The following is a 12,703-nucleotide window of genomic DNA, read 5'->3' on the forward strand; positions in this document are numbered from 1 at the left end:
TTTGTATTGTCAGACCGTGTTGATGCTTTTCTGACCAAGAACAAGCTTCAGTACAAGAAATTCACTATGCAGTACTTCTGTGAGAAAAATCTTTAATGGACTCTGATAATTCATGGGAATGGATTTTGCACGAGAATTTCATGTCCAGAGGCTGCTGTGAGTCTAAAGCATTTAACTGGAGCAATTAGCCACGTGTGCCCAGGCACCCTCTGGTTCACAAGGGTGTTACTGGCCTCTCACAGATGTGAATATCAGCTTCACACAATACGTTAAACAAGCACGTACAGATCTGTTGCGGGGCACTTAGCGTACCAGGCCTAGGATACAAAGCCGAAAAACAAATTTCGACCTCTTTTAAATTTACCATTGCCAGAGTTTCAACCCAGATCTACATTTCAATTTTGCCAGAATTCAGGAGCAGAAATCATTAGTTAGGCCTAATGAGGACGAGTTCAGCTGTTAAGTCTTAATTCTAGAACAGACGCAGACATCTTAAAGGTTTAAGAATTGTTGGATTGCCTTAAAAAAACCTCACAAATCAGCCTCGCATCCCGTCACTGTGCTGTAAGCGGCCAAGACCCATTTTGTACATATGCAATAACAACTATTTTAATTTTGGAGGTGTTTTGCTGATAGGGTTCTGCCGGCACAGCCTTTGCAGCCAAAGCTGTGGGAAAAGCAGCAGCAGCAGAAAATTGTCCTGTTTGTACCATGATGGTTTTAGCGAAAGGAGCCGGATTTTAGATGTGCGGAGGCAACACTTTTGCCTCCGGTTTAATGTCTTGAACGTTTTTGGCTTTGCCAGCAGGTGGCAGAGGCCGATCAGCGCTCTGCACCCCTGCGGTGGGAAACACGCGTGGAAGGGGATATGGCGTTTTCCTGGCAAGATGACTGGCGTGGATGGCGTTTAAAACGAGAGGGAAGTACAAGCAGCCTGTGCGTGCATGTGTAGACTGGAAGAGGAGGGAAGGGTGAACTCTACTTCAATCCATTCTTTGTTTTCCCAAGGTTAAGCCCTGCTTACCAGAATAATCTTATCAGCTGAAACTGTTTCAACAGAACTGGGCCCTTAACAAAACCGAGATGCAGGTGCCTTGAAATATGGTAGAAGTTAGGCTATTGTATGCTTTAATTATACATAAGCATGGCTAAATAGGCTTGGGGGGAAAAGACCTTTGAAAAATCTGGGCGTCTGGGTCGTTATTTGTGTTACTGTTTAATTTACTCAAGTGCAACTGATTCTCAGAAGAAGCTGGGCACTGTACACAGAGCCTGACCTGAGTTACACCAGAATATCTGTAATGACTACAGCAAAGCTATTCTGGATGTTTACCAGTATGGCGGGTTCAAAGTCTCATTCGAGGGCTCTGATCTTTGTACAGATGTCACTTTCTACTGCCGAGAGACAGATGATTGACATTGGATTTTCTTTTTGATGTATAACAAAAGTCTCAGAGTGAAGGACACGGTGGAAAATAATGGTGGTGAAATCTCTATAACAATAAAATGCTTCTGTTGACAATTTAGCCTTTCTAATAGTAAATGCTTTCAAGATTAAAGAATGTTGCTATTTTTCTGCACAACACAAGAAAGGGTTTTGACCTAAGGCAAAAAGAGAGAGCTTCAGTATCACTTACAGAGTACTCGGATGCTTGTCTAGGAATAGCCACAAGGTCTACATGCTGTTTTCATTCATTGTCCAATATTTCAAGGGAATTTGTCGTAAAGAAAGAACAGTGTCACGTACAGCTCTTTAAATAAACAAAAGGAAAGTAGCACAGATCTCTGAATGATTAGGTGGTCCCCAGCTGCTGCTCACATAGACAGAGTAGCAACTGGAGGCTCAATTAAATTTCTTAATTAGAATTTAGCACAAAGTTACTCAGATTTTATGAGCATATAAGCTGCACTGCCAAGAGCCACACATGTTTTATTTAAGAGGACATAAAAAATGTGGTGAGTACAATTTATTAAAGAGCCACAAGTGACTTCAAAAGAAATAAGTAAATGGCACCTCAAAGAGATGTAGGGTTCATTTGATATTTTAACCTTATGCCATTCCCTGTTCAAATAATGGAAATCTTGAGTTTAAAGAGCAGCTCGGATAAGGCCTGATCCTGCAAAGCTATGAGCAGTCTTCACTAATGAGTGGAAAGGGCAAAATCCTTCACGATTCTCTATGTACTGGATACTCGGTTGTTCACCACCATGCAAACTGCCCAGGACTTTCTCTGTGTTCCCGGCAAACCGTTAATGTAAACCAGTCACTTTTAGAAAGTTAAACTCAGTTTAATCCTTTTTCTCATTATTACTTTGCTTGCAACCTTCCTTTTGCACTGTCAGTTTTATTCTCATGCCAAAAGCAATACCCAGAAAGGAAAAAGAACATTTCAAGCCTTCAGTAACAGGTTTCCTTAGCTAGAGCCCTGACAATCTCATACAGCCTAGTGACATTCAGTATGTCATCGCTGGAAGGACACTGGGCTGGATTGTGAAGCCCGCTCCTCGTTGTGAGAGCTATAAAGTTCACTGCCAGATAACAAGACTAAAAGCTAATTCAGGAACTGTTTCTCAAGAGCTATCCTCTGGCTCCCCTCATCAGAGTGAATGCACTCACTCACTGAAGCATCTCTTGGCAGAGATTTTGGCCTCTCTCCAACTGTTTCTCTCTTCTCAGGGATTTTCTTATTCAGTGACTGGCTGCAGTCTTTAATCCTGGTTATCATGTACACAGAGCCCCACTGAGAAAAGAGGCCTTCCCTGCCATGGAACAGTCCAATTAAAACAAGTTTATAAAAATAATAATTACAAGGCCCAGTCCTCCCTATGAAATTATATTTTTGGAGGGATTTGGAAGCACAGACATTTTCTCTTGTCCCGTGTGAGACTAAAATACATACTTTGTAAGTTAAAGCTGCATTTACGTAACGTATTTGAGTAGGACCCTTGACTGAGCTTACTCACCCCCTTGATGAGGCATGCATACTTCGAAAGCATTTTGAAATAATTTTATGAGGTTTTTTGTGCTCTTAATAGACGCCATCTAGCATTTGGTAGCATTGAGCAGATACCATCTGCAGTGACTCCGTAGGCAGTGACTAAACACAAAGCTGCAGACTCCAAGACTCCGGTCTTGTTGCTTTTCAGCGGAAGGAGAGAAGTAAATGGTCATGAGGGGAAAATCCCCATCCTAAAATGAAAGCAAAGAGAACCTGAATGAAGTATTTGCCCCATAGGATTAATCACATCTAGACAATCAAGATAGAAGGTATAGTCAAGCTCTTCCTGTATGCATCGCGTATCTTGTGCTAGAGAATATTCTTTTGATATGCACAGACCATGGCTCTTGACAAGCTGTTTGGGTGATGCTTTTCCATAAAAGAAAGATTTTAAAGGATTCTTGCTGTTCACATCCTTTCTGTATTAATGATGGCAACTGCATAGCTTTGCTCATTAAATGTATATATGCCCACTGTTTCAAAATGAACATATAGCTGTGCTAACATACAGCAGCACCATTCAACATTTGCTGCTTCTGTAAGTTTATCCTTTTCAGAAGCCTTGCAAAAGACTTTACCTTGTATTTCCTGTAAAAGCTGCCTATTCTGAAGCTTTTCTGAAGTACTCTGAAATTGCTCACTCACCTCTGACGCAGCACTACCACGATGGAAATATTGTGCAAACAGGATGTCTTGGTTTAGCAACCGTATTGTTCGGGTCTGCTTAGAGCATGACAGGAGAAAGCCCATGTAGTACTTGTGTATTTGCTTCCTGTAGTAGATTTGTATTGCTACTAGACAATATGGCACGTTCTAGAAGTATTTTTGAACATTTTCAGTGCTCGTCCACACACACAAGCTCCCACTGTTTTACCTGTATTGTCAAAAAGATGGAATTCCTCTTGGGTGAGCATAGTTATAGCAGCATAAAAATGGTATTTATACTGGTATGGCTTGTTCCTAGAAGGGATAATATTACGATGTGATTAGAGAAGGGAGATTTAATCACTGACATTGTTTTAAATAGCCAATAGGGGAGAACGATGTTAAGCCTCCAGGTATCTGCAATGAGGATACGGAGTTTGCATTATGAGTGTGTGTGTAGTATACTCTCAGGTCCTTAGGGGATAGCGTACTATCCTGCCATCCCACTGAGACCAGGAAGGATCTCGGCTAGAAAGGCACTGCTGACAGGAGTAAGTGGGCATGACAATCTTGGGCATAGCCAAGTCCTTTAATCCTCAATACCCACAGAGCCCTTCTCTCAATCTTAAAGAAAAGGTGGAAAGGGGGAAATTGGGTTGGATGTCTTGGGAATGCTATGAAGTCTCTCCCAATTCTTCATTATCCATAAGGATTAAAGCACCTTGAAGCCTTGCTTCTAGGATAAAGCCTTGGAGAATTAATTTCCCCCCTTGCATGGAAACTCTCTGTGGGAAGACTGACTGCACAGAACGTGACTCGGACCCGCAGCGCAGCACTGCGAATGTGCAGTTTGCTACGTTAGACACTCAGCTTGTCCAGCTAGGTGACCTCTAGGGTCATCTTCCTTTCCTTTCCCACCACAGCCCCCTTTCCCTTCGGTCGCCAATGACTATATGGGCAGGTCAAGTTAGGGAGAAATACAAACAGCCGAGCAGAGAAGCGGTAATGGCAACAAATCAATTTAACTATCTAATAAATATTTGTAAAAGCTATATATAGTTGAAGCATATGTTAGAACTTTATTTACAATAGCATGTCCTGGCCTTTTCCTTGCCAGCCCTCAAATACTTTTCATTTGGAAGTAGAGCGTCTTTATAATATGGGAATTGTTCCTTAGAAATTAAGGTTTAGGGCACCATGTTTTATAAAAATTTTTGTCAGAAATCCAGAGACTGTGAATAAGACGACGAGTTACACCGAAGCTACTGGGAATGCAATGTTTTAAGACCTATGCAGGTCAGGAATGTTTTCATAAAATCAGAGGAAAACTCAGGACTGGTAGAAATGTCTTGTCTGTCTAGTCATTCTGGAACATGTTTGGCTCAAACATAGCTGTGTCGTGCTGCTGGCTAAGAGCAGCAGTCTGAAAGTAATTGAGAAGCAACTGTGAGAGGGAAGGCAGCTCTCTGCTTTGGTTTTGCTTTCCAAGCAGAGGGATATGCAAAAAGATGTAAGGAAAAAAAAAGGTATCTTCTTAGTTTAATTGGTGAACAAGGGATGATTTGGGGGTCAGAGCATCAGCCTGAAACTCAGAGTCAGTGTCGCGCTCGTACTTCTGCCCGAGCACCTCCTGTGTGAACTTGGTCAATGATTTTTGCACACGATGTTCTGAAATTCCCACTGATTTCAGTTGCTTTATTTTCTGGATGTTTGCCAGTTAACATTAAGGCCCATGTTCTTTGTTGCTCTGTTTCTTTGCTTGGTTCAGAAACAAAGAGGAATAAGGGGGATGGTGCATGCAGGGAGAAGATAATGATGCAGAGAAACCTCATGTAATCTTTGCATTTCAATTTCCTGATTTTTTTTTTTTTTTCAGCTGAATGCTCTGGGAACTGTTCTGGCTTGCATTTTGGATGAAGTAGCTGCTTGAAAGTCTGGTGAGAGGAGGCAGCTGTTGGAAATATGTATTCCGGATAACGCGTTCAGGCCAAGCCCCGTACCCGCAGTCACACGGGTGCTGCACGCAGAGGATTCCCCTGGGTAACTTCCCTTTGAAGCGCAGCCTCCCTGCTGAATTCAGCACCTGGTACTGCCTCTGCTTTGAAAACGGAGGCACGCTTGTCTTTCTTGGGCTGAAGGAAGGAAACCTGAGAACATTTTGGATTTCAGAAAGTCCCAATCATGGAGGTTAATGCGCAGCAGAGAGGAGCCTGCTCACGTTTTCCCTGCAAACCCAGCCTCTAGCTGATGGAGGACGTTACGCGCGCAATTTCTGGAGAACTAGCATTAGCAGCACGTTTCACTGCAGCCCCGGGGGAAGGTGACAGTTACCACACGCAGTTTATTGGGGGGAAACCGAGGTGGCACTGGGCCCCACAGCTGGGCCTGTGGGAGCCATCCTCCTCGGCCTCCTCCTCGTGCCACCACTGCCACCAGCCCACGCCGGGGCGGCTGCCTCTCCTCCGAGGGGCTCTCCAGAAACTGCCAGGGGGTCTCCCCGCTTGGGGAAAAGTCTCCACAGCTGCAGTGCAGGGGACACGTTTTGGGCAGGCGCCTGCCCCTGAGCTCTCCCTCACGACAGGCAGTGGGGCTGGGCCCGCTTTCACGCTCGAGGAGCCTGGCCACCCAGCTCCCCGCTGGAGCTTCGGAGAACGGAACCCCCAACGCAGGGTGGCTGGGCCCTGCCTGCTCAGAAGCCGCCACGCTGCTGTGAGGGAAGGAGACCCACGGCGGAGCCAAACCGGAGACAGGCGGCGAACCGCTCTGCGGGAGGCAGGTCCCCACGTAGCGCATCAGTGGGACACCGGGCAGAGGGTCTCCGGGAGCCGGGCGGGGGGCGGGTTTCTGCCCTGACCCCCTTGGGGAGGACCGGCCGCCGCGGCCCAGGTCGCAGCCCCCCGCCTTTCCGCCGCGCAACCCAACTCTTCGCCGCGCCAACACAGCCTAACGCCGAGTGGGAAGGCGGGCCCATGGCCGCAGCTGGTACCTCTGGCAACCTATCCTGGCGCTCTGCTCCGACCGCTTCAGCCAATCAGGAGCGGCAGCAAAAGAGTGGGGGCGCCAAAGCCTCGGCGTGAATAAAACACCCGGGACCCGTGGGCGGAGAGGGGCGGGGTCGGGACTTTGACGAGCAGCTCTTCGCAGCAATCCAAAGGCCGGACGACGGGGCGGGCGGCCAATGGGCCGCCGGGATGGGCGTGGCGGGCAGTGGGGGCGGGAGCAGTTGCCGGTGGGGCGGGGGGGGAGCGGCGGCGGCGCTGCTCGGTGGCGACGGGCGGCTGAGGAGGCGCTGGAGGGAGGAGGCTGCGGGCAGCAGGTGAGCGCGGCCAGGCCGGGCCGCGGTGCGGGGTAGGGCCTTCGTCGCGGCGGGCGGGGGCTGGAGCCGTGGGCGGGTGTGGCGGGGGCGTGCGGGACCCGCGGGGTGCGGGGGGGTCCGGGCGCGGGGGGGGCGCCGGAGGCGGCGGAAGCCTGAGAGGGCCGGCGGGGGCGGGGGGCGGTGGTGCCCCGGGAAAGTGCGTGCGGGGGCCGGGGGGAGGCAGGGGCGCCCTCCGGTCCCCGCCCCGGGGGAGGGAGGGCGGTGGGGTGGGCCCCGGCGCGGTCCCCGGGGTGGGGTAGGGTGGGGCGGGGGCCCGGCGCAGGTGGAGCCTGCGGGGGCGAAGGCCCGGCGGGGAGCACCGAGCCGCCGGCCCGGGGGAGCGACCCCCGGGGCGCTGCCGCTTCCTGGTCTCCCTCTCCTGGGGCCGCCTGTGCCTGCGGTCTCTCCCTAGGCCTTGAATCCCGGCCAGGTTTCCGTCAGAGGGTCCCTCCGGCGCGGCCGCTCCCGGGCCGGCTGTCGCTGTGCGCGGCGCTTTGTATCGCCTCCCGCCCCTGCGTGCGGCCGCGGGACCGAGCGGGGGGCCCCGGGGCTCCGGGAAGTTTGGGCTTCCCTTGGATCCTCCGCCTCGTCTCGGCCGGGGCTGGGGCGCTGTGAAGTTTGGGAGGCGTCGGGACGAAGCTCCGAGGCGGGGGCGCTGACGACCCAGTCTCGCAGCGGGAGTCAGAGGGGCCAGGGCCCCCGTAAGCAGCGAAACTCGTCTCTTTTCGCCCGGTTCGTGGCTTCGCCGGTCCCTTTCTGCGTGTGCAGCAGCCCGCCAGGCTGCACAAAGGAACAGACGGCCGGGCTCAGCTCGTCCTGCAACGCGCAGGAGGGATGGATGAGCAACAGCGTGCTGGGCGGAGGGCTGCTGTGTGCCCGGGTGAGCGCTGACCACGGGCAAGCATCGCTTCCGTCGACTTTCGGTAGATAATGAAGGGTTAAAACGCAGCTTCTGCTTGGAATGTGCTTAACTCCTTTTATTGCGTTTATGGAGGTGAACAGTCTTCAAGAGTGAAATGATGCATCCCTCAGAGGAGAGTTGATGTCTTGCAGCAGCTCCGCTCTACAACTCCTTCGGTCCAGTAGATTTATGTAACCTGCTCATTAATGGTTTATGAAATGATGAGGGAGCTTTTTGGGTTGAGTTCTGTGTGCTACTGTGTTTTCAAGGTTGTTGTCAATGTTTCTTAATTCAGCTATCTGGAGTAGGAGATGCTTGGAACTGTTAACAATGTCTGCTTGTACGGTTTAAGGGGTTTTGTTTTGTTGTTGTTTTGTATTCTTGATCTTCCTACCGCTCCAGATAGGCTCCCGAATGAGGAGAGTGGGTAAAATGGAAGGCACAGTCATTCTGTTTGGCTACAATATTACTCTAGGTATGGCTTGTAGCAAAAAGTGTAAATATTTAAATGGATTTCTGACTCATCAGTTCTATTTGACTTATTGATCTATGGTTACTGCTAAAACTCTCTTTATGATTATGCAGAAGTTAATAGTTACCATAGAGAAACAGTATTGTTTTTCTGCTCATCAGTGTGTGTTTTCCATTTCTTCATCTCTTGGCAGTTCTCTGTGGAAATGCTGCTTTTTTTTTCCCTTAGCAAAAATCTTACGGAAGAAATAAAAAATAATGTGAGCAAAGTCCAAAAAAATGAATTTGAGATGTGTTCATCCTTGCCTGTGATTCTTAAACTCTTTTGATAGCCTGAATTATCCTACAGCAAACTCTTTTTAATCTGTAATTGAATAAGGTGTTGGTTTTAAGCCTCAGTGAAAACTCTGATTTACAGAAGCCTAAACATAACACATCAAAGAAATTTTTTCATACAGTATACATATGAAATGCTATTCAAATCAGCCATTTAAATCCTTATTAGCAGAAAACTTATTTTTCAGCCTGGGAATTACTTTCCTGCATTTATTACTTCTCTTAAATGTGTGGAAACTGAAGGTGCATGTAAACTAGACAGAGTAGACAAGTTCGTTTATCTTCTTACCCTGGCGTTGTGAAACACTGATTTTGTATTCGTAGCTGACAGCATTATGCATTTAGGAAGAAAAAAAAACAAACCAACAAACCATGCTGGCCTCTTAAAACTTGCAAGACTTCTAAGTGTTACGTTTTGTAGTTTGATATAGCTGCTTGGTGTCGGAATGATCTGTAAGTACTTTTCTTTCCTACCATAATGAGTGTGGTGGGATAAAAACTTTCTGAAATGACAGTGAAAATCCTTGAAAGAGGGCTTGCCTCCCCAGGAGTAGGAGCTATCAGGAAGACATATTGTTGTAGTGTTTTTGTTGCGTGTTTGTAAGAGCTTGTTACAGCACCGTACAGGATTCTTGAATTCTGCCTATAGCTGTTTTCATTCCACTAGTAATAGTGGTGGAGCTGCATAACATTGGAAAAAAAATTAAATTGCCCTAATGCTATAGAAAAGTAAATCTTCTGCACTCTAGAAAAGACGTTTTACAGAATCTCTCAGGTAAGAGATTCTCATGGCAGCCTAAACTGGTGTAACTGCTGACTTTGGGGTCCTATCCTACGTATTCCACTCATCTGATGCTCTGCTGACCTTGTTCTTCTTTTTTTGGGGAGGGGTCAAAGGTTATTTATATTCTTATTCATTTTGCCAGCTTATCAAGCAAGTGTGGTTTAAACTAATGTGAAATCATGGCCTTAGTCTTGCTTTTGGAGTTTATGCTGATCAGTGAACAGATTTTAAAATGATAGATTACTTGTTCAGTCCAGGGATCTCAATTTTAATAAGTGACATTAGAGCATATTGCTTTTCTTTTTCTACAGAATACCAAGCGTAAACTCGATCAAGGTAAGACTTAACATGTCCCCTACACTTGTGTTACTGCATTACTGCCAAAGCAGCTTTGATTTCTCTGGCAGTGCTTTCACCAAAAGGAGCTATTTATCTGTCAGTCCTTCTTTGCTGATCGAGATGAAAACAGTGATACAGAAAAATGTTGAGCTTCAGTTGGATCAACTGCCTAAACTGGCTGACTTCATGGCTATGCAAATGTTATTGCTTGCATAGGAGGAGGAGGCAGTGACCACTCTTTTCTGAAGCAGCTCTGTTTTAGTTTTGCCTAAGCTTGTCAAGAAACTTGGCAGCTTAAACTGGGGCTACAGTGGTCCTGCCTCCTTCTTGACTGCATTGTCCCCTGCTGGCAAGGAAGCCTTTGTGGCTGTGAGTTAAGCAAAGTCAGGGAGTTAAACAGGCTGGTAATGAATTGCTTTTTTGCTTTGTTGGATTTTTGGCTGGATCATGTTTCTGAACTGGCTGACCATCCAGGTCAGGGGATGGGAATGGGACTTCCTGTTGAAGTGAATGAGACAGGGGTGGGAGATGCAGCCATAGTAGCTGTGATATACATTTCCTTGAGCTTTTCTGGAACCGTACCTTTCCATCAACATGACCCGGGTTAACAAAGACCTTTAGCAAACTGTTTTAAGCTGGCTTGGCTGGTAAAGCCTCAAATAAATTGGAGAGTGTTCTGCCGTTTTTCTCAGCTGACACGTTGATGTGGGTGGTAACAGCGGTGAGTGGAGGATGAGGAGCTAGGGATGGGCTAAGTGCAGTAACCTCAGACTGACACAGCTGTGTCTGGAAGAGGATTTGTTCTCATCTTAATTGGGGGATCCATCAAATACCCATTTTGAACTGATGTTCTTTACAGTGTATAGTTAAAGCAGATCTTGCATCAGAAAGAAGAAAACTTTCATAACAAGCAAGATCAGGAAGACTTCCATTGTGCAGGAGGCAGTGGTTTGGTTTTTTTTTTTCTCTTTTCATTTTTATTGACTGAGACTCACAAGCATTAATAGGCTGCCATCAGTCTAGAAGTGCAAATGGCATCATGTCATGTGTAACTGCAGTTACCCATTCATCCAGAATCCTTTTAAGTGTGTTGTAGGAGATACGTCTGCGAAAACTTGAATTGCTTTGCTCAGCATTTGTCCTTACAGAGTAATTATTTGTAGAGTCCTGGTGTTCTGTAGTTATCAGATGTGATGGCTTAAAGATGTTTCTGGATGGTAATTTATATGTCTTCTGTTTCTGCAGAGTTGTGACTGAAAGTGTATCAGGACAAATGATTTGTGTGTGAGAAATTGGCTGAAAAAAGAATATGGATGCCAAAATGTAAAGGTGCTCTTGAGGAAAATGTGAAGCTGTTAATTTCAGAGTTTGGTGGTCAGAAACAAGCTCTTGGCTTCTTTGAGTGCTGAATCTGTAGGATTTTTGAGATTTTGCTGGTGGGTTTTGATACTGAAGCCAGAACCAAAGTTATTAGCCTTCTAAGTGAAATAGTGGTTTCAAATACAGTGTATTAAGACTTGGACCAAACTGTTTGGAATTTTTTCTGGTTACCTTTCCTTTTCTAGGAGACAACTATCTGGAACTTCCTGGTGAACTGGATTGTAAAAGGTACTCTTTAATCTTTATGTATATCCAGAGAATTTATTAATCAGAGCTGCTTTCTGTAGGTACATACTTGGTCGTTGGCCTTGGCTTCTTCACAGGGCACAGATCTAGGAGCTACAAATACTACTGAGGCTATTAAGAAAAAACATACTGGTGCACTTGGCCAGAACCACTCTTACTGTATGCTAACTGTTCTTAATCTGGATGTGACCACTTTTAATCAGTTTATTTTTCTAGGGAAAAAGCTCCAAACCTTAAGGGTCTCACTTTCCTTCTACTTTTAATGTTGTTTAAACTTGATTAATGCAGTTCAAGCTTGTGTCGAGGCTCCACTCTCACCAATGAACTGATTTTAGACTGTTAAAGAAGCTCGTTTCTGTAATCCACCAGGACTAGAGGTACCGTGGCTTTTCCAAGGCTGTGCAGTTTGCTGATGGACGTCACTGAGCGTGTAACTGCCAAACTCTCCTAGTTACTCAGTTTGCCTTACAAGTGAATGCTTAGTGGCTGTTTAAATGCTTGGGTCTTCAGTTAGCTGATATCTTTGTGTGTTGACTTAAGATTTTGAGTGAGGATAGTCTGCTTTCAAAGGCATTAATTCATCAACTGCTGAAGTAAAAATCTGTGGAGACGTGGGAATTTGTTCCCCGTACAGAGGAATGACACGAATAGAAACTTGGCTCACAATTGGTATAGGCCAGGTCTAACTTTTGTTTAGTAACTCATGGTAAAAGTGTTGGATTTGTATTTTTGCTTTGTATGCGCAGTATGAGGGGAAAGCAAGTATGTTCCTTCCTTCTAAATGTGTTTGAGTGACCTTCTGATTTTGTTCTTGGATGTTTTTCTGGAACCCGGTAGCACTAGACCAGTTTATGTGAAGCAAATAGCCAAATACTGTAGTCCCATGAAACTTAATTGCTGGCTTAGCTTTTTGCTCCAATATTTGTTTCTTACTCAAAGTAATAACCTAAATTCTGTGGAAAATAATCAGTGGGTACTTTTTTCTCATAAAAAGTTGATACTCACTTGATTTGTACAGGTCATTGTAACTGCAGGGCTACAGAGCCATACAGGCTGTGCACTGGGGGTTGTGGCTGGCTCATGTCTTGGCAGTGGGATAGATGAATTTTGCAGCCTTTTCCCCTGCTTTACTAATATGCCTTTGTAAAGTATATGCTTTGTTTTTTAAGTCTGGTTATTTTATTGTCAAAGTCTGCTTAACATGATCTTTCTGCTGACTGTTTTTCTTTTACAAGAATGAGATGTAA

General features: G+C 46.1%; 1 protein-coding gene across 7 annotated transcripts in view; it reads left to right on the forward strand.

The window, feature by feature from the left end:
* The first annotated feature begins 6,875 nt into the window (after positions 1-6,875).
* Positions 6,876-12,703, forward strand: part of NUMB (NUMB endocytic adaptor protein) — a 98,454-nt gene continuing 92,626 nt past the window's right edge. For 6 of the 7 annotated variants that reach the window (XM_075502847.1, XM_075502850.1, XM_075502854.1 and 3 more), the window contains exon 1: positions 6,876-6,960. The gene's annotated coding sequence lies outside the window, so the exon portion shown is untranslated. Of the gene's footprint in view, positions 6,961-7,767; positions 7,880-12,703 lie in introns of all 7 variants that reach the window. The other variant, XM_075502848.1, reaches the window with a different exon arrangement.

This window comes from Mycteria americana, chromosome 5 (genome assembly GCF_035582795.1).
Source record: "Mycteria americana isolate JAX WOST 10 ecotype Jacksonville Zoo and Gardens chromosome 5, USCA_MyAme_1.0, whole genome shotgun sequence".
Classification (NCBI taxonomy): Eukaryota; Metazoa; Chordata; class Aves; order Ciconiiformes; family Ciconiidae; genus Mycteria; species Mycteria americana.